General features: G+C 37.8%; 1 protein-coding gene across 1 annotated transcript in view; it reads left to right on the plus strand.

Annotated features, from left to right (window-relative positions):
• Positions 1-21601, plus strand: part of ESR1 (estrogen receptor 1) — a 108594-nt gene that overhangs the window by 58735 nt on the left and 28258 nt on the right.

Genomic DNA, 21601 nt, shown 5'->3' on the forward strand with positions numbered 1-21601 from the left:
TATTGGTCAATAAAATGCTATTGTGCAATGTAAGTGACTTTTGAGGAAAGATTTATTCAAGAAAAGGTATCTTCCCCACTCTATAGGATGCTGGGCAGTTTTTTGTTTACAAATCCTTCTTTTTTTCCATACAAAACTCAACAAAATTAAAGGTTGAAAGAGATTATTGGTCAAATCCAGTCAATTTGACCTAATCAAATTATGTTAAATATTTTGATCTCCTTAGAAAAGGGTTACTCTCAGATATGTAATGTAAGCCATAAGTTCAGTATTACTACTAAGCCTGTAAGTATTACTAAGATTTATTTAGTTGCTGGGTTATAGTTTTGACTGTGAATTACAGATCTTTCATGAATTTTGGGTTTGAAAAACAAATCCAGAATAAAAGTTTTAGTATGAAATTTTTTTTGTGCACTGTGATTCCCTCTTTTCCCAAAAGGAATTAGAGAATTGTGGGAAGTATGTAACATTTTTCTTTGAGTGTATGTTATATATTCATTCATGTAGTTCAGTTAATCAATATAAATGAAATGAGAGAGTAGTTTTGTTGTTAAAGTTCATCACCTTTCACAGTTTCAGTGTACACAAATACTCTTCATAAGATTTAAAATTTTGTAAGACATTTATTGCACATGTCATAGTTTTATCTTGGTAAAAATACTGGCATACATGGTACTTTATACTTCATAATTCATTGGAGTTCTGATCTTTTAAGTTTTTTACTGTAGCCATTTATTTAATTAAAATTACGTAGATGCTTTAGGAAGGGATGCTAGAGATGACTAACACAGCTCTCACTCACATAGCGCATTAACTCAAAAGAATTACACCCAGGTTATGCCATTTTTCTGTTTTCCTTCATTTAAGCTTGGCAAGACTGTTCCTGGTAAATCAATAACCATGTCTTTTCCAGTCCTTAAGGGTTCCCTTTCAGCCACTTTTCACATGTCACTTTGTGGGCTCCAGCTGTGATCAATGAGAACCTGTGTGTGTTTCATTTCTCATCGTATCTTATAAGAAATCACTTGAGAATTTTATTCTTGACAAAGTCACGGTGGTTGAAGCCTGATCCACAGTCTGTTCAAGTCAAGGGCAGTTCTGTTAATTTAGGTATGTTTTGCATCATGCCATTACAAAAATGCTTTTGAAAAATGAACCTATGTACATAGTATTAAAGCTATTCACTATCAAAACAGATAAATTCAAATTACCTTTCTATGGATTTTTAGAGATATAATTACTCTGAGTCTGTTAAAACAAATTAATTTAAATTCAAGATACCACAATCTAAATTCATGATGTTGTCCAACTGGAAACATTTGGTTTCCATGACTTTTGATTTTGAGAGTATTAATGGAAATGTGTTTAGAAATTAAGTAACATTGTCAGAGAACCAAGATCTGCTTTTTATTCAGAAATATCTCTAGAACTGCCTGTTACAAGATGATTAAAACTAGATTAAAAAATTACCTGGTTTACCAACTATAAACTTCAAATTTTAAGAAAGCATCTGACACTGGAAAATCAAATGTGTAAGGTTATCAACTCTTTGTGTATAGCCAATGTATTTTGCATTTAAATTTACATTAACTCTCAAAATAGCTCCTAAGGAGAAACCAAGCCCAGTGGCTTGATCATGTTTATCCATTAATAAGTACTCTAGCAGGTGAGGTTTTCTACAGAACTGTTGAACTTTGGCTAGAATTAAATAACAAAAATCCTTTTCTGTTCATGGTTTGATCTATTAGGCACTATACAAACAATTATACCAAAGGGAAACAACAATTATACCTAAAGCAGGACAGAGAGAAAAAGTTTGGGCATTCTGAAAGTGCTGGACACCTAGCTGGTTCTTGATGCTGTGGCCTGGAGAACAGTATGCATGAACAAAAGCAGAAATTAAAGTGCTTTAGAAAGTTGATTTAAAAGAATTCAAGTCCAGTTGTTTACCCACCTCTATAACTGGGGTCTCTGAGAATAAGAAATTTAGACCTATGTGCTTAAATATATATTTTTTAATCTCTTGGTCTCTAGGAAATGTTGTGTGCACATAGTTGCTGATATTAAATTTCAGAAGCACTGGTCACTTTTCAAAGATTGGGTCTTTGCTTGCCAAAGTTTTCTTCTGCTGGGAATACATTGGGAATACATATGCATTAATGGAAATGTGTCAAACAATTTAAATTGCATTTTCACCCCCACAGCATGTTGCCATTGACTACTCCATTATTACTAGGATTTATATGATGCAGCTGAATTAGAGAGAATTTTTGTATACATTATTCATGAATGGGGGAACTGAATAATTTTTTAAAGTATTTGGTGCAACAGGATTGTGGAAATCCATTCAGTTGTTTTTTCAGCTAATTTACTAGGGTTTCAAGCTTCAGGATCAAGGGTAAGAATATCCTTTTTTCCTAAAAAGTGAGTGTCCTTTTTAGAAATAGAAAAAAATCAGTTGCAGGAAATGGCTTCCCTATGCACACTTCTCAAGCCTTGGAAACATTGTGCAAGTTCATTTACCTACATGCAGGATGTAGGCAAGCAAGGAGTAAAGTCTATATGAGTGGCTGAGTTGAAATCCTATTTCATGGTGATCACAGAATCACAGGATATGCTGTGTTGGAAAGGACCCACAAGGGTCCAAGACCTGGCCCTGTTCAACACCATCCCTAAGAGTCACACCATATTTCTGAGAGCACTGTCCAAATGGTTGTTGAACTCTGTCAGGCTGGTGCTGTGACTACTTCCCTGGGGAGCCTGTTCCAGTGCCCAACCACCCTCTGGGTGAAGAACCTTTTTCTAATACCAACCTAAACCTCCTGTGACATAATTTCAGGCCATTTGCTTGGGCCCTGTCACCACAAGGAGAGATCAGTATTTGCCCCTCCTCTGGCATCACAAAGAGGTTATAGACTGCAGTGAGGTCTCCCCTCAGTCTTAGGCTGAACAGACCAAGTGACCTCAGCTACTCCTCATGCAGCTTCCCCTCCTGGCCCTTTCACCATCCTCATGGCCTCCTTTGCATGCTCTCTACTAGTTTAACGTTGTTATGTTGTGGTGCCCAGAACTGCTCCCAGCACTGGACGTGAGGCTGCTCCAGCTCAGAGCAGAGCAGGACAATCCCCTCCCTTGCCTGGCTGGCCATGCTGTGCCTGCTGCCCCTCAGGACAGGGCTGGCCCTCCTGGCTGCCAGGGCACTGCTGGCACATGTTCAGCTAGCCATTGACCAGGACTCCAAGTTGCCTTTCAGTGGCTCTGCTTTCCAGCATCTCACTCCTCAGTCTGTCTGTACATCCAGGGTTGCCCTGTCCCAGGTGCAGAATCCAGCACTTTACCAGGTTAAAATTCTTATGGCTGGTGATTGCCCAGCCCTCTAATTTATTGAGGTCTCTCTACAGGGCCTCCCTGCCCTCAAGGGAGTCAGCAGCTCCTCCCAGTTTTTTATCGGCTGTGAGCTTGGTCAGTATCCCTTCCAGTCCTGTCCCCAAGTAATTGATGAAGATGTAGAAGAGCACAGGGCAGAGGATGGAGCCCTGTGGAACCCCACCAGTGACAGGTCACCAGCCATATATCACCCCCTTCACTGTAACCCTTTGTGCCTGACCCAGGAGCCAGGTGCTCAGCCATTGCATGATGTTACAAGGTAATTTAAACAATTCCTTTGTACAACCCCTGAATACAAACACATACACTTTAGCCTACACCTCAACCCCAAAACTAGATTGGTTAGTGAAGCCTGAATACTTTTTTTGAAGAACATAATAATATTTTTATTTTTGAATGTTAATCAATGAAAAGAACTTCTAGTGATAAAAGTAATTACTCATCTTTGAACTAAAGTATGAAAACAGCTTTGTGCTGGATATTTTGTCCAGAAGCATACTGTGAGAGAGTATGGAAGCTTTACTGAAATCCAAAAAGACTAAATTTTTTTTTAGGAAGGAGGAAATTTATATCAACAGAGCAGAAAGCAATGAAGATACAGCTTACAAAATAGAGTAAAGCCTTTCAGGGATATTTCTGGAGTTTATTTTGCTGTCTAGGCTTTAAAGAATTGTTTTTAGTTAGCCAGTCTTTCTGATCCTATAGGTGGGCATGGAAGAAGAAGCAGCTAATTAGATGTATTGGATAAAAGTGAAACTATTCTACAAAATGGAGTAATACAATGTAATTTGTGATAGACTGTGTAAAATAATGTAGGCAGAGATCTGTTACTAAGAAATGCTGAGGAAAATCTTCAAAATGAGATGAGTATCCTTGCAGGCATGCCCTGATGGGGAAGGTCAGAACTAGTCTCAATCTTTATTGCAGCTAATTCAGCATCAGGTAAAACTTGTTTAAACTGGCTCTGCAAAGTTGGTGGTGTTAACCAGTTTCTGGGGAAAACAGAACTTGTGTCAACTTCATATGCATAACCTCAGAAAATATTTTTAGTACCCAGATATAACATGATTTTTGACTGAGGCCAGAACAAAGTTCCCCTATGACAATGCAAGTCATAGTATGCCAAGTACATAAAAGCTTGGTTTTTTTTTCAAAACCTTGGCCCCTAATACAAGTGAGTTTGCCCGATTAAATGAACAAAAATCTTGTACAGTGCCCTATGACATAAACAAAAAATTCAGGATTTATTCTTTAGGTGGTCTAACGGGAATTTAGGCTGCAGTCCTTCCAGATGGCCTCTGTAAGATACTGAAGGTGCCTTTTGATTGTCTCAGCCAGTTGGAATAGCAGGCAGCTGCATGTGAGGTGGGTGCAAGCAGATTGTGGTGGGCTAGACTTTACATATAAATTGAGCCTTTTACCATTGAATTTAATTTAATTGGGACAAATCACTAAAAATCACATGTAGGCAAGGTATCAGTGTCGATGAATGTTCATTTCTGAATCACATATTCCTGAAAGATATGCCTTCTTATGTTCTTGAATTACATAACATCTTGGTGATATAGTACCACATTCAGAATAGTCTTTAATAAAATGAGCAAAATCATTACTCTGGTTTTCTACAAAAATGCTGTTATGTCAAAAGAATTAACTTACTGTATTTCATTATTCACTCACTGTGTATTGTGTTTAATCTCTTATGTGGAGAACTGTGTTTTATAAATGAAGCTGGCATTTTCAATGTAATCAACCAAACATTTTTGGTGCAGAATCTCCTGAGATGGTGAGACACATTACGAGCTTATGCAGTGAGCTCCTGGTAAAGAGTGTAGCTTTAAGGAAATTTTTTTGCAAGGGTGAAATCTTTGGCAGTGTTGCTACAATCTTGTATAACTATTTACTCCAAGTACAGTAGCTGTACAACTTAATAGCCCTAAAATGGTACACTGGGCATACGGGCTTTGAAGTTTTGAGATGATTCACAGTGCTGTACTTATTTTATGGCTTCATGAACCGAGGAGATAAATATTTTGGCACTGTTTTTTTTTTTTTTTTCTTTATTTCAAAGCCACAGAGGTTGCTATTTTCTTAAGATATTGTTTTCCTGTTTGACCTTCTAAACTGCTCTGTTAAATCAGGAACAGTGTGTAAAAAGGCCAATAGCCACAATTTTACATTGCACTCTAGTGGCACCAAACCTTGAAAAAAAAATGAGTTAGCTTGCAGTGGAAGGAAAGATGTCTTGGATGAGAGTGGTGTGTGTTTATAACCCTTTAGATGTAGGAATGTTTATAGAGCTCCTAAGTGTAGCAATCCTCCTGCCAATAATTTACATTTATTTAAAAAAATAAATGGCTTGCAATTCCTGTAATAATTTTTAATAACCCTTTCAAAACATCTATTTTACAGTCTCTTCTCCTTTGCCTAACAGGCTTGCTGTGGAGATTTCTAAAATGTCATTAAAAACCCCACCTCTTTGCTTATCTCTTTAGTCTGTTGAAGTGATACTCTCTGCTCCCCCACTTCTTAGATGAAAAAACAGAGGAAGAAAATCTGTAAGCAAAAGAGAAATGAAAATAGGCATCTGGATCTTACTTTATGGCTGCTTTTGTTAATTTAATTTCTGTGAAATGTCAGTTAATTACTCTGAAATTGTAAGTATCAGACATTGTAGTGGAATAAAGTAAACACTATTTGAATTTGAACATCAGTTTGAGACATATCATTCAATAGAATGATTATGAAGAGTAGCAGAATTAAAATCATTGAGTACAAAATTAAAGATTTCCATCCCTGTGTTTTCTCAGTCTGGTAAGCATCTTCAGTTTTTCTTGTCTATATTTGTGAGACCAAAAAAGCATTCCTTTCTGTCCTTCTTCTTCTCCAGCTTCTGGGTGCTGTATGAGAAAACTCCTCACTTATGAGTTCCTTTTTTAGTTATCTCTAGAACTGTCTTGTAGTGCTTTTAAAAAAGATTGGGTCTATTTCCTCCTGTACAGAACTTCTAATTAGAGAAGAGGACAAGACAATGTGCCGCAATGGCCTGCTGTTGAGAGATGGGGTGGAGATGCTGATTCTAGAGGACAGGGAGATGTTATATGCACCTATATGTTATATGCTTGTGTCAGACAGGAAAAAGCCAAAGCTGAGAAGGAATAATTCAGCAGAAGTGCTTGTAAAGGAACATAAACACAAAAAACCAAAACAAAAATATGGGCAGTGGTTTCACTAGTTGAAGGCTCTAACAAAATTATAGCAGAAGGAAAAAAGTATCAAGGTCTGAATTGCAACTTTGATGCTGGAAATTTAAGAGGTATCCTAATGCAATGGCTTTCAAACTCTAGGGAGTCCCTAGGGTTAGGGATATAGAAGGGGAGAGAAATACATCAGAACAAGCTGACCAGCAACAAGGAGACTCCAACAGTGAAAAAAAGTAAAGAACACAGGCAAGAGGACCAGGGGAAAAAGATGCTGTGAATCAGTCAGATGAGCCAACAGGAAATTCAACAGCTCAGCAGTAGGGTTCTTATTGCTAGGGTTCCTGCTGAAGACAGTAATTTGTTCAGGGGCTCTTCCAAGTGGATGGGTCTGGTTGTTGCTTGCTCCTATTACCACAAGAAGAGCCTTGGGATGTGATTTACACACAATTCTTTCCCATTTCATCTTTCAAGCCATAGTCTTCCAGCTTTATGTCCCACTCTTTCCCCAGGAGTTTCCTGGCCATAGGCATTAGAAGAATGTGTTCAAACTGCATCATTGTATTTGCATAAAATTTCAATCAAGGGAAACAGATGTAGAACAGGATAAGTAGTTTGGGAACCTCTTAGAATATTTCTTTAGAGAACCATTTAGAGTATTTCTTCAGAGAACCTTTGACTGAGCTCAGAAATATATCCTTGTCAGTGTTCTAAACTTTTCATACATAAACTTTCAACATTTCATATTTTTTTGTTTATTCTTACCAGTTTTTCTGCAAACTCCTAAAGTTAATTCTGTAGCTTTCCAGATTTCATTTTGTTGTCCAGAAGGAGAGATTCTGAAGAGTATATCAGCTATCAGCCATTAAGCAAGTGCATAGCCAAAATTTTTTTTTAAGATTGCTAGTCCACATTTTATAGAGTTATAGTTCCATCTGTACACAGTGGTTTTAAAATCAAAACCCAGAGTGCTATTACAAAGCTGATCCTATTCAGGCCTTTTCAGAGTAAGAAATATTTGAATTTCAAAGATTTGAATTTTGGGGCTTCCTAACAAGCTGGCTCAAAAAAATATCTTTAGTAACCAAATTTTATCTAACTATGAGTAATCTTGTTTACCTGTTTGACATATATTGACAGATGAAAAATGACACTAAACAGGCAAAAAGGATAAAATTCTTTTAACAAGAACTACTTATACGTTGGAGTTCATTGGACATTCAATGGTATACAAGTTCAATTGATAGTAAGTGTTTGAAGATTAAATTCTATTGGTCTTGGCAAATGGAAAGGCAAAAATGAACATTCACAGTAATAATCTTTATAGTTTTAGCCAAAACATTAGAAAATTAAATACTTAAACTGTAATATTTTATTTCTAAAGTATATGATCCTTTTATAAAAACATTTCCTGCTATTTTTCTTTAGCTGATAAATAATTTACACTCTTGGATGAACATATCTGTCTTAGTGTCTTCAGCTATGCTGAACCCTGGAGCTTTCCAAGAAACACTCGTTAATTTGTACTCTAAGTAAACAGTAAGTAATGATCCCTCCTGATTTATTTATTTCTCAAAATAATTTACAAAAGAATATGCGATTGTTGGAAAGCACTGATGCGATATGTATGTGCATGTGCACATATCCATTGTTTCTTGTTCACATAATTCACACAAATTGGCCCTTTTTACTTGATGTTTAATAACTTCACCCTAATTTTTTTAGTTTCTCTCTAGTACTACATCTCTGAGCACAGTCAGCTGTAATTCCAGTTTAGAGGTTATTTTAATATCATTTGTATTCGTTTTCTATTCAAGTGAGTCACCCACTAAAATCTCATGTTAGATATATAGTTTTAAGTTACATAGAAATAATTAGGAAAGATTCATTGCAGATGACTTCTGGATGGGCTCTTATCCTGTCTGTATTGCTGCAGTGGTGCATTATATGACACATCTGTTACCAGCTCATTTGTTTTCTTTGATTATCTCTCCGGGAAATGAACTATGTGTGGAAAGAGTATGTTGTTTTGTCTGCACGCTAGTTATGCACTGCTGTGAATTTAAACTAGTGTAAGCAAGATAAAGAATATCCCACAGTGGAATGGGAGATGAGAAATCTGCAATTGCCTTGTTCCTCCAGGAGTCTGTGCTCAGCTAAGTGTCCATAAGGAACTATTGCCTTCTGTTCTTTATGTAAAGTTCTGTTGCTTCTAAGAAATTTGTCTGCCACAGTATGGAGCAGGGAGATAGAGGTGAAATATTTATCACTGTGCTTAGACTTTGGGTCTAGACCTAAAGCTTCTTAAGTCTCTTGAGGAGTCCTGGAAACAGAAGGGAGGAATCAAGATCTTCACCTTGATTCAGTGTCTGGTTCCCTTTGCCCACCAGATAGGGACACTGCTCAGGCTGTCAGAGGTATCCAGTGATTCTCACAGGTATCTGGTATTCCTTGTGAGCAGAGTGATCTCAGAAAAAGAAAATTCATGCCAGAATTCTCAGTTATTTTTTTCTCTGCAGCTTGAGATTTTTGGTTTGGAACCAAATGCAGCAGGAAGTCTGAAGACCCATTATCAAGGTTAATATATGGATGAGGGGAAAGTTGCCTTTCAAAATCTTGCTTATAGGCTGAATGTGTTGTGTTCCCTGTGAAATTATATTCTGGAGTGTTTAGGTTGATTTGGAAAAGGAAAATTCAAGAAACCTAATTTTACTTTGACTCACAAAGATAGGGAAAGTGGTGGATTAGCCTAATTAAAGTGTTCCTTATCAATAGTCTAATGAAGCATCTTCTGCAATAGCTGCTGTTCTTCAGAAAACATGGCTGGAATTAGAGAAGTGGCTGTACAGGCTGCTGGCATGAAAGTCAGGTGTTTACTAAAACCTTGAAAAGTCTCTGACTGGGTGTGATCATTGTATTAAAAAAAAACCCTTGACTGGAATAGAGCTAAAATTACAATATTGCCATATAATATCAACTATTATATTAATAATGCATGTCTGACCTATTTCAGAAATCTCCTCTGATTGCTACAAAGGTGCTATTTCTTATGAGTATCACATATATTTGTAGGATGTTCTCTGTGAGGTTATAATTTCACAAGATTTATTCCAGTTGCAGTGCTGGCTAAAGCAGTTCCTACCTTTCTACCTTTCTGCTTCTCCCTGTCTTGGGGTGGTTGTGCAAATACAGGGGTTTATCTGGGTTCAAAATGAATCTTTGGTTGTGTATTTTGGGTTACCAATAACTTGATCTCCCCTCCAGTTCATGGCAAAGTAATCAAGGCAATTGAAATGGGGGGCTGACAGTATATCAGGAATGAATAGGCCAGTATTAATGTGATGGTGCTGGAAATAAATATTCATGTGTCTATACTGCCAATAGTAATATACAACCGTGGAGCAGGCCTTCTTCTAATTTAATTTCTCATTTTTTATGCAGAGAGGTCTTTTCCAGTCTCTCCTGTTCAAAGGGCAAGAATCTTCTAGTTCCTTGCACCATTTACAGTCTTTGTCCTGCTTGCTTTAGTAGGTGTTTAGCTCCTACTTTGCATGTTCCTGCTTAAACTGCACCATAAACTGTAATTCTATGCCATAGCTGTGAGGGGTTGGAGACTCATGGATAAGAGGTAGCACCCCCTAACTTGTTCATAGAGGGGCTTTAGTTGGCTTCCATCCCTGGAAGTAAGATGCTTTACTTCCCAGGAGGCAAAGACTGTCTGGTTGGTTGCCAATGCTAGTGCATATTTTTTAAAAGTTGTTCTTCTGTCTTTCTCTTCCAGGAAGGCAGTAAATTCTGGAAGTTCTTTGGGCCAAGTTTGCTGTGTACAGCTAGTAAATAGTGACCTGAAGTGACAGAAGCCTTTTGGAATCAGCAGTTGACAATTAGTCTTTTGCAGGGTGGGATTTTGCAATGTTAGTGGAAAGGGAAAGCTCTAGTGTACTTTATTTGGTGATGATGGGATTAAACACTGGTATTAATTGCTTAATACCTCACATATTTTAAAACCAGTATAAATGGAGTGGTTTTAAGCTGACACAGAACAGCTGCTCATGAAAATCCAGCACAATTATCAACTTATGACTTCATTTTTTTCCCCACTTGGTGTTCATATAAGCACAGTTATGGAGGATCACTGGCTCCAATATGGATACCAAATGCACCTTTTTGCCCCAGGTAAACATGTAGGGTACATTCCTTCATACTGAACCTTTTGGGAAGAATGCTGCTTTACCACAGGGAAGCACTGGCTGTGCCAATGCCTCCCTGTGTCAGTGACGTAGAACTCTCTTACAATGTGCCACAGTGAATCCATTCCTAAACTGGTGTCTCAGGATTTTATCTGCTGCATGGGAAATCTATGAAGCACACTAAATATCCCTGTTGTGGACCACCACCTGCCCACCCCCCCTTACAGGCACAGATATGAATTAAATCTGCTATTTCTTTTGTACTGCTCATTATGCTCCTGTTTTATGTCTTGCCAGTATGCCTCTCTTCTCAAAAAGTGGCTTGTATTTTTCAGAAATTTTTACATGCTTAAGTTTTTAAAGGTTTTTTCGTTCTGTTTTTTGTTCGTTTTGTTCTTGTCCTCTTGGTTTGGTTGGTTTTGAGGCTCTTTTCGTTAATGATTTTTAAAATTTTTTTTGTTTTTTTAAGGGGGGAGACACTTCTAATCAAGTGTTTATGGACACACATTTCAATGTTTGAATGAGACAGTGCCAGGCATCACAAATACATTTCCTTTACTGCCTAATTTCAGCAGACAGTGCAGTCAGAGTTCTCTTTTCTTTAGACTCCAGATGAGCTTTTTTGTACCTTATTTGTCAGTAATAGGGCTTCTGAGAGGTTTTGGTAAAAATTCATCACTGCAGGCTGATGAATCCAGATCTGCTTTTCTTCAGCTGACAGTGAATAACTGTTACCAGCTTTCCATGAGTTATTTTATTTACAAATAGTATGGAGTAACTTGTAAGCAAATTCATGTTGGTGGATGGCTGAAATTATTTACAAATGTGAGGCCAGAAGTAGTTCAGTGTAACGTTGATGAGCTGTTTTCCCCCTTCTTAACAAGTTGCCAGCCTCTTGGACCATCAGAGTCTTGTGGCTTCTGAGTCTCTGAGCAGCTTCCTAATACTTCATGTTTAATCTGAGTAGGACTATATTTAAATGTGTTTGTAGGCACTGTATTTTACACTCAGAATTAGCCTTTTTTGTGTATGTGTAAGAGAATAATATCAAGATTTTTTCCTCTTCTTTTTGAATTTCCAAATTCATCCCTCTTCCTCAGTTCATATTTTGATTGTCTTTCTCTGCAAAAATGCAGCCTGAAAATGCTTAAAAAATTAGGTTGATTTCAGAGTTAACACAAACATTTAGGAGGTGACTCACTTCTCTGAGTATCTCTGAAATTCCTGTTTTATTTGTTCTGATTAAGTTACATTATTTTCTGTCATCTTCATATTTTGCTGCCTCATTGCTTTCTTGGCTTGTCAGATCATTAATAAACATATTTAGGATCACAGATCACAGAATCACAGAATTTCTGGGTTGGAAGAGACCTTTAAGATCATCGAGTCCAACCCGTGTTCTAACACCTCAACTAGATCATGGCACCAAGTGCCACATCCAGTCTTTTTTTTGAACACATCGAGGGATGGTGACTCCACCACCTCCCTGGGTAGATGATTCCAGGATAATTAAAATTAAAATTCTGTGTCATCACCTTGATGAGTTTCCACCACATTGTTGTTTCATATTTTCTGTCTCTTGTTCAGTTGTTTAGAAGTTTGCCTTTTACCATCATAGTGCAACATTGATTCTGTGTGAGCTCTTTGTGGTTGCTGCATGACTTCATCTCATCCTGGTAACTCTCCTGGTGGCATCCAGGTAGCCATGGGAGAATATAAACATATATGAGCTGTAGAAATTAGTAACAGGAACCCATAACCTCCTGGATATCCTCAAAGCAGGGGATATTGGCTGCTTTGGGGCTCCTACACCAAGCACAGTTCTTCTGCCTCTCAGGATAGGAGACTTCAGCCTGAAAGTCTCCTTTATGTGATCCAAGCTGTGCTTTGAGGATCAGCATGGTGATGTTGTTTGTAAAATAGTCTCCCAGGCTATGTCTGAACTAGGTGAAGCAGCTCTCTCTCCTGTCCAAGCCAAAGTTTTATTCTCATCCATAAGGAGTCTGTCAAATTTGCATTTCTTATGCATATGAAAGAGAAAAGAAAAAACAGAATAAATCAAAATGTCTCTGAAATAAGAAAGATGAAAACTGCCACTTTTTTTTACAAGTTAGAAAAAATATCAAATTATAATTCCAGGGATTTGAATTTTAAGTTATGTATTTTTCTTCTAATCTTTAATTTCTGCTATTGTACTTGTTAGAAGGTATTACAGTGATATTATCTAATGTGGTGGGATTCCATGCAATTTTCCAGTCCTGTCAAAGGATGACAAATGGAGTTTATAGATCCGGTCATTTTGGATGAGTTTGTACACTGTTCCAAAGTTTTTCCAGATGTCTCCATCAGAGTTGTGTGAATAATTAGTTTCTTTGTTTCTGGCAGATAAAACCAGTAAAAATAAACTTTCTCACTTCATACAAAATGAAATGTTTGAAAATTTCTGCTAGATAATAACCTTTTTGGGTGAAGTGAATTGCTTTGTAATGTGAAAGAGTAGACTTCGATAAAATTTCAAATATTTCAGGCACCTGTTTAAAATAAAAAGACAGTTTTAGGGAAAGGGGTGCTATATTTCCAGAAATTTAGATACCTTTATCAGTGTTGCATGGGAATATGTGCCTGGTAGAGTGCTGAAAAGTAAGATGAGGCGCTGACAAGGAGGCCATGTTTCCAGAGAGAAACCAGCCTCTTTTTAATTTGTTTGTTTTCATTCAGTGAAATCTGACGTGTTACCCAGAGTGTTTTAAACTTGCCAGCTGTCACTTTCCAATGTAAAAAGCTCTGCCAGAGTGCTTCCAACTAGCTCTAGCTCAGCATATACCTCAGCAGGCAGTATGGGAATTTGAGTCAAGGTCACTGTTCTCCAAGTGCAGCACCTGCATTTTGTGTGCACACCTGAGCCTGAGCCTCAGTTTCCTGAGGGTGCCTTCAGTTTGTTACACATTGAAGGAGAGTGTGAGAAAAGTGGCTTAACATGTATTTTGTGGAAACATGCTGCTTGATAACTTACTAGGTCTCCATGGCCAAGAAGATTAATACAAATTGCCAGCTGCATTCCAGTGTCTTGCTTTCCCTGTGATGTATTCCTGTGCTCTGTCTTACGATGACACTCCCACACAGCTGCTGAAACAGTCTTCTTGTTGCAGTGGTTGAAGGAAATTGCTGCAATTAATTTTGCTGTCCTTATTCTCTTTGATGTATCCTTACAATTTCTTGGACAATTTTTTCGAGATTGGGTTTGGTTCAAAACCAGTCGTGTAGGGATGAAACAAAGAGGAGGAAAAAGAAACATTTGAGGTTTCATTTATATGTGCTTGTTTTTCTGTTTTGATGTAGATACCAGGCAATGTAATGGATGAAAAAGTACACAATAAGTATATATAGCTTCTGTTATTCACATATAAGTGCAATAGACAGAAATAATACCAATCTGAGGGAAAAAATGGATGCAGGTGCATTAGTCAACCTAGGTTTATATCCTAGTGACTATAAAGAATGACCAGAACATGAACTCTGAAGTTATGCCTCATTTCTTGGGTACAGCACACTATGCTCTGAGCAATTTCTATTTGTAGTCTTGAAGCAGTTTTCATCTTCTAGTTCACTACAAACTTGACAGTTTCCCCCTCTTTTCCTTGGGTTGCAAAATAATCCTCTTTTCTTCTAATTCCATATGCTGCTGCAATGAATACTAATGGATTTAGTGTTGAGCACAGTAGTGGGAGACATCGTGGAGAAAAAAGCTTAATGACTTGTTCACCAGATTTTATGAATGAAGAAGGGGAGAGCTTAGCCCTCCCAGTTCCATAATGTGAAAGTTTTTGCAGTCAAAAAAGTGTTAAATTAGAATGTGACACTTCTAAAACTTCCAGACATGGGTGGAGATATAAAGTGAAGCAGTAAAACTTTAATTCTTAAAGAATTAAACAGAATTATTGAAAATAAAAGTATAAAACCGTACTTTAGGGACAGTCAGAAAGACTGGGGTTAATCCTTAATTTCGGTTTAAATAATTAATGTTAGTTTAGGAGAATGGCTGAAGCTGGCCATTGGTTGTGTTAACTTGCAAATGTAATTTTATATCTTTTTTTAAAATGTTCTTGATTGTGTTATGATGACCTTTAAGTCTTTCATATAGCTCTTATAATTAAAGGAACAAAAAGGATGAAAAACGGAACAACGGAGATATTTTTACACCCTAACATTTGTGGGAAAAATGAGGTGCAGAACAGTAGAAATGAACTGCCTGCGGTACAGTAGCTCTCCAGGCTCCCTTTAACCTAGTTTTGTTCACTTGCCATCCCTGTCCTGTCCCTCATGACCACTGGACCATGTGACATACCTGCATTGCCTTTATCCACCCTGAGGTTTTCCAGAGCCTCTTCCTCTAGCAAGGTCTGTCTCCTAGTGCCGCAGCGAAGGCCAGGCATGCAGTGCTGCCCAGGCCAGCTCCAGCAGGGCTCCATGTGAACCACCTCTGGCTTGCTGCTCTCACTGACACCATCAGGGCACTGCCCATCCAAAGTGCCTTTCCCAACTAGAGTGCCTTTCCCAAGCAGTAAGGGGATGTAGTAAAAGCACGTAGGTGCACTCTGCTAAAGAGGAAAACAACTGGGAAGTCCTCGATCTTTAGTTTTAAAATTCTCCCCTAGTAACTGTGTACTGAATCAACTATTTGAAAACTTGCAGGGGCAGGCTGGGGTAGTTTAAAAAGCTCTGAAAGATTCTACCTCAGTCTGCCTCCTTTCCCCCCTTCCAGATTATATGTTTACTTGAAAACTGTGGTTGGCTAAAGAGATTGCTCAAAGAATGATTGCTTAATGAGACCTTTTGCCTCAAATGATTTTTTGTTTTGACAGCCACAAAACCATCACTTCCATTTGGTTTAGGTTGTGATTGGAGCATAGCCTGGTACTTTAGTAAGGAGGTCAAACAAATGCTGAAAACCTCATACTGTCTTGCATGCAACCGAACAGACAAAAAAATCCAAGTCATGCTGGATGACCTCAAGTCTTAGGGCAAATTTACATGAAGTGTAAACTCTCTGAGGTGGTTGGTGCTCCCTGACTGCCCATCCATCGGTCGCTTTCCCGCTCCTCTTTCTTGACAGGTTATTTCATCAACGTGTGAACAATTAAACCAGCAGAAGAGACCAGCAGTGGCAGCCCTAGTTGGGTGGGGAAAGGGAGGAGGGGAGGGAACGAAGTAGAGAGGACAGCTTGTATTTATGAGTCTGTCTTTTGAGTTCATAAAAGTCAGTTAAGAATGCATAACCAGCCCCAGAAATTGTTTTAGCTGCATCTGCTTTTGATGGAAAACATTTTGTGTAGCTGTGACCTCTTACAAAAATGACAAATCCCCCAAAACCCCTTCAAACTACTTGCAACTGGCCTGAGTACTGGTATAAGTTTAATTTAATGTAATTAACTGTATCAGAGAAAATAAATAAAATATGTATTATCTCATACCATCTATTTTAGTCAGTGGCTAATAAATTTTGTGTAGTGTCTTTCTTCACCTGTCCAGAGAAAAATTCAGAGGACAATCTTCAAAGAAAAGCCTTCACATGCAGCTGCAGATGGGATGTTCCTGCACTCAAAATCACAGGCAATAGCTGCTGTTCCATTCTCAATAAGTAGGCAGTGTTCTGTGGATTTTATTTGCAAGCCTGAACTTCCAGAGAAATGGCACAGCTCTCAGCGCTAAAAGAACCCTAAAGTAACATCTTACTGTTGACAAAGTGTACCCTGAGTCTCAGCCATCTGGATTACAGTCCAGGAAGGAATTATAAGTAACATGCTTTAAATAACTGTTGTATAGTGCTGCAAGAATTTTCCATGTAATAACAAACATCACATTTTATTGATTAGTTGAAGAGCTTGTTTTCTATACAGAAAATATATATATGGCTCCCTTCTTGCTTTACAATACAAATAGCATGAGCTTTCACTTGCAAACTGGCAGACAGCCTTCACTTACAATAATCTTATACAGTAGTTGTTCTAATTATTATTGGCAAGATTTATTCTTATTTTAATAACTTTTAAAACTGCTTGTTAAGAGGGTGAGGAAAACTTAAGCCTAAGATTTGTTCTGTACAGGTTGTTACTTTGTCTAGTTTAGTGAGACCAATTAACGTTAATACTTATGTGCTTCTCTGCATCCAGCTTTTCTGCTCACATTGTAAACAATTTTCCCCTCAAATCTAACTTAAAGTTTTTTTTCTTTTTTCTCTATGAGAAAAGTTCAGTTGTTTCTGGTTTTTTTTTTTTTTTTTTACCTTTACGGATTTGCAAGAAATAGAACTTTCACTTGGGCTCAAGTAGTCTTTAACTCAAATACTTTTGTGGTTGAAAGGATGACAGAGTGTGCTGAGACACCTCTGTCCTAATCCTGCCTCCTCCTGCATGAGGTACTTAACCTCCCTGTGTTCTATCTATAAAATACGTTTAATAATGCTTAATGGTTTTACTGCCCTTTGAAAACGCAAAGTGCTATGTGAGTGCCAATTACTTTTATTATGTTCCCTGATGGAAGGCCTCAACATATTTGTGTTAAATGGTTACTGCTAATGCACTTTCTGGAATAATCTTTGGTTAACAAAGTGCAACCACTGCAGAAAAACCCCTGTGTTTAAGTCAAGGCTGACACAGTGACAGGTGAGAGAAAGTCAGGACTTGGCAGCACTCAGCTTCACTGGGTATGTTTGTGTCCTGGCTCAGGATGGGCTTAGCCACAGCACTGCCCAGCTTGTCTTCTCTCCAAGGAGGAAGTTTTGAGCTTCAGACATACAGCCTGACCATCCACCAGCATAGGACAGATCTTCAGGCAGTCAGATAAATCCTGCAGAATAATTTGCTTGTGCTGCTCTTCAGAGAGAACTTGTGGTGCCTAAAACTCACAGGAGCACTTCACAACTATGGGCTGGCTCTCATGCTGAGTGTTCCCGCAGACCCCCAGGCAGGTCCATCTCCCTAGGAGCATTGCCAGCCAAGCTGGTTTTGTGCTGGAGAATTCTCATGTTTCTCTCAGGCAAGGCATCAGTATTTCATTAAAAAGTGGCAAGGATTTCTCAGGAGAAGAGAAGGTATGTCTGACCAGTGGCAATTTTCTGTCACTGCCTCTAAAGTGTTTTCATGGCCCTAAATTCTAATTGTGCTTGGAGCAAAGTATTGCTTTGAGTATGTGAAATTCTACTTGCCTAACTTATTTACAAGCTTACTCTGGCATAGGAAACTTGAAATAAGACAGTATTTAGTATATCTGATGTAGACAGAGTCCACTTGATCATAGTTTAGACTGGTGTGTACCTGAGGAAAGATAGGTTCCTGTACTGATCAAGGAATTGGCTATTTGGACCAGGAATGGCCTCAGGAACCTTTTAAACTCCTCATTCTGAAAATATATGGACCGGACAGGTCTGAAAAAGCATGCACTTTTTGCACAAGCAGAAAGCGTTGAGTGAAGCAACGATAACTTTACATATTCCTGGAAAATGTACATATTTTGTACAATGTACAAAATGTACATGTACATGTACAAAATGTACATGTATATGTACATTTACATATGTACATGTACAATAATACAATGTACATGTACAAAACTTTACATATTCCTGGAAAGGATCTGAAACTGTTCTCATTTACCTGAAAAACCCATTTCAGAATCATCAAATTGCAACTTTTAAGTGGAGGCAGAACAGACCAGCTCCTAGAAATGGGATCTGAAATACAAGTGACAAATGTGAAACCCCTGCAGCATCCTGCTCCAGGGACAGTGTCAGGTGGGGAGTTTGGCTGGATGGTCTACCTGCCAAACTGTTAGGCAACTTTCCTAAGGCCAGCTCAGGGAGAGTGGAAACCTCCACTAGAGGTGAAGAGCAAAAGCTTGCTTGGTCCTGCCTTTCAGTATGAATACAGACTGTGAAAGCAGGGCCTCATGTTCCTTTTGACTTTTAGGGGTTTTGCCCAAAACCCCAAACATTCCTAACCGATATTAAATTTACCCCTGTAAGTTGTAATTTTTCTTTTTCAGAAAGATTTTAAAACCATTAGAGATGAAAATGTAAAAACATGAAGTACAATTTTCAAAAGGAATTAACAGTAATTAAAAGCAGATGCTGTTCTCTTTGATCTCAAGAAATTTAATTTAGAAAAAAGATTGTTTACCCTCAGACAAGACAGTGTGTAAGTTTGGATTGGTATGCTGCTATACTATAATTATACAGGCAGAAATAATAGAGAATTGTGAAAGAGCAGACAAAGTAGTTAGAGGCTCTTACAACTGTGCCACTTGCTTTGTGTTTGCCTTTCAGATTTCCTCCCAGGAGCTCAGTAAATTGTACCTAATTTTTTTCTGACCACACTTACAGAAACAAAAGCAATATCCTTAAAAAAAATGAAATAACAAAACTACTCTTCTAGCAAAATATTTGGATTGAAAATATTGAGGTTTAGAGATCTTTGATCTTCGGTCTTCAAAATAAGTCTTGATTTAAAACACTGGTGTTGTGTAAACAATTAAACCAGTATGTCCGTGTCATACTGTAAGTGCCCTTAGGAGGAAGAACTTAATAAAAGTGTCTTATAATTTTGGTCTGAAGATCTGTGGAAAGAATTAGGAATGAGTAGCATTATAGACATAGCTGTGTGGATACTGAGGCTCAAAGAAAACAGTGTTTGTGGTTCTCTGATTCACTTGGCCTCAGAATTTGTTTTGCTCTGCTGTTGTTGTGTATAGACAAGGCTATAGTCAAGGTGTGGGTTTTAGCCACCTCTTAACTGAGAGGTTTAAGGGCTCAGCCTTAAAGGTTGAAGAGGCTGAGTGATGTGTGCAATTTCAGAACAGAATGTCATCTTATGTGCTAGATAACTGCATAGATGCAGTCTCACCACTCTCTTTAAAGTGGAGAGGTTGGGTACCAAGCTCGTGGCATTAAAACAGGCACAGATTTCACCACTCGATCAAACAGTGGTGACTGAGGTATTGGTCCTTCAGTGTGCTTTAGGTTAGGAGGAACAGATGTTTTTCCTCTCTATGGCTGTTTTATCAAGAACAGAACTTGCCTAGGAATTATTTTGCTGTTTGCCTTTCATCGACTTAGATATTTTTCTACCGATACAAGCCTCTCTTTATTTTGTTGCTTTATTGGATGGTTGCTAGCAATTAGGTTGCAGCACCCACCACTACTTTCTGCTGTCTTTGCCAACCTAATCAGCATTCTGTTCCAAATGTGGTTTATTACATGACTGTTACATGACTGAGATACTGTACTGAATGGTAAACAACAACCTTTTTCAGTGGTTGTTGCCACATTTCAAAACACTGCATTAAGATAGAAAAAAAGCCAGTGGTTTGTCTGGACACATTTAAGGCACAAAATTTAGGTGTTCCAATTTCCCACAACTTTTTTGTAGAGTTCAATATCCTGGTTTTTGCCATAGGAGGTATTATAAAATTTTCTGTTGCTGTTAAGTTAAAGACATAGTAGACAAGCTGGCAGGACGTTTAAGACTTTAGTGTTCAACATATTCATAAGTTTGCTGGAAAAAAAAGGCCTGAATAACAGTGATAAAATTATGGATGTTATTAAGTTGAATAACGTGATGAAGATAAGGGCAGACTGAAACAGTCCTGGTCTGTAAAAGAATATAGGTAAACTGGGAAATGCTCCAAGAGGGACAACATTCTTTCAAAGGTGAACAGAATAACTTTCATCTAAGGGATGGCTGAATATATTTATAATGTTTGGAAAAGAGAAGTGAGATGATGACCTAGGGAATGATGGAATCTCCCAATACAATAATTCGATTTTTCAAGAGATAGAGAGAAATGTTTGTTTATTTCAGAACAACAGGAGATTGTGATTTACCTGAATTTACCTAGTGTTAACTGAGAGTATGAAAGTTCCTACTGGAGACTACTGCTTCAGAGTATATAAAACATATCTGAAGTGCATTAAATGCCAAATTGGTTCAGAAAGCACCTGGAGAAACTTGGAGGGAAAAATGTTATGGGACATCAATCACAAAAAGATAATTTACAGCTCTGCAAGTCTGAGCTGTATACCTCTGGAGCATGAGGAAACTTCCTGTAAAAGCCTATTTTTCCTGCTGTATTTTTGCCATAAACATCTGGTATCAATTTCTGTTGTAAATGGGATACTTTGATAGATGGAGGTTTGCTATTACTTTTAAAACTATTGCTTTCAAAATTATTTATTGCTTTTACTTTATTTTCCTTCAAAGCATCTGGAGACAGACTAATTCTTTATGACATGATAAAGTTTATTTTCTTGCAAAAATTGTTTGACATTAATCTTTTAGGTACACATCATGGTAATTAGGAGATACAGTATAAACATATAGGTTGGATTACAGTTGGATCACATGTAAAAAGAAGGGTTTCTTTCTAATTTTTTTTTCACATTTACTTAGCTGTTTTTGAGCAGTCTGAACACCCTGTAGTTGTGTCTTATTTGTAGAAACTGCAAAATTATGATAATGATCCTCAAATTTTAGTAAGTGCCAGTGGAGGACTTCCTGTTGAATGACTGAATGTACAATGTCACTGGATATTGGGTCTCAGAGAATGGTAATTGCTATGGAAATTGTTTCTCATAAAATGGCTAGCTACTTATTTGGTCAAAAGTCACTAAGGCAAATGATGAATTTATTATTTTCAAAAAGATTGGTAAAATTTCACACACACACACACCTCATGCATACATATAAATGAGTTGGTAGTGGTTATTTCAGAGAACTGAAGAGTGCACAATGTATGTTCCCTTAGCAATAAATGAAAATCATTTGAGCTTTG

Source organism: Agelaius phoeniceus, chromosome 3, assembly GCF_051311805.1.
Source record: "Agelaius phoeniceus isolate bAgePho1 chromosome 3, bAgePho1.hap1, whole genome shotgun sequence".
NCBI classification, from domain to species: domain Eukaryota; kingdom Metazoa; phylum Chordata; class Aves; order Passeriformes; family Icteridae; genus Agelaius; species Agelaius phoeniceus.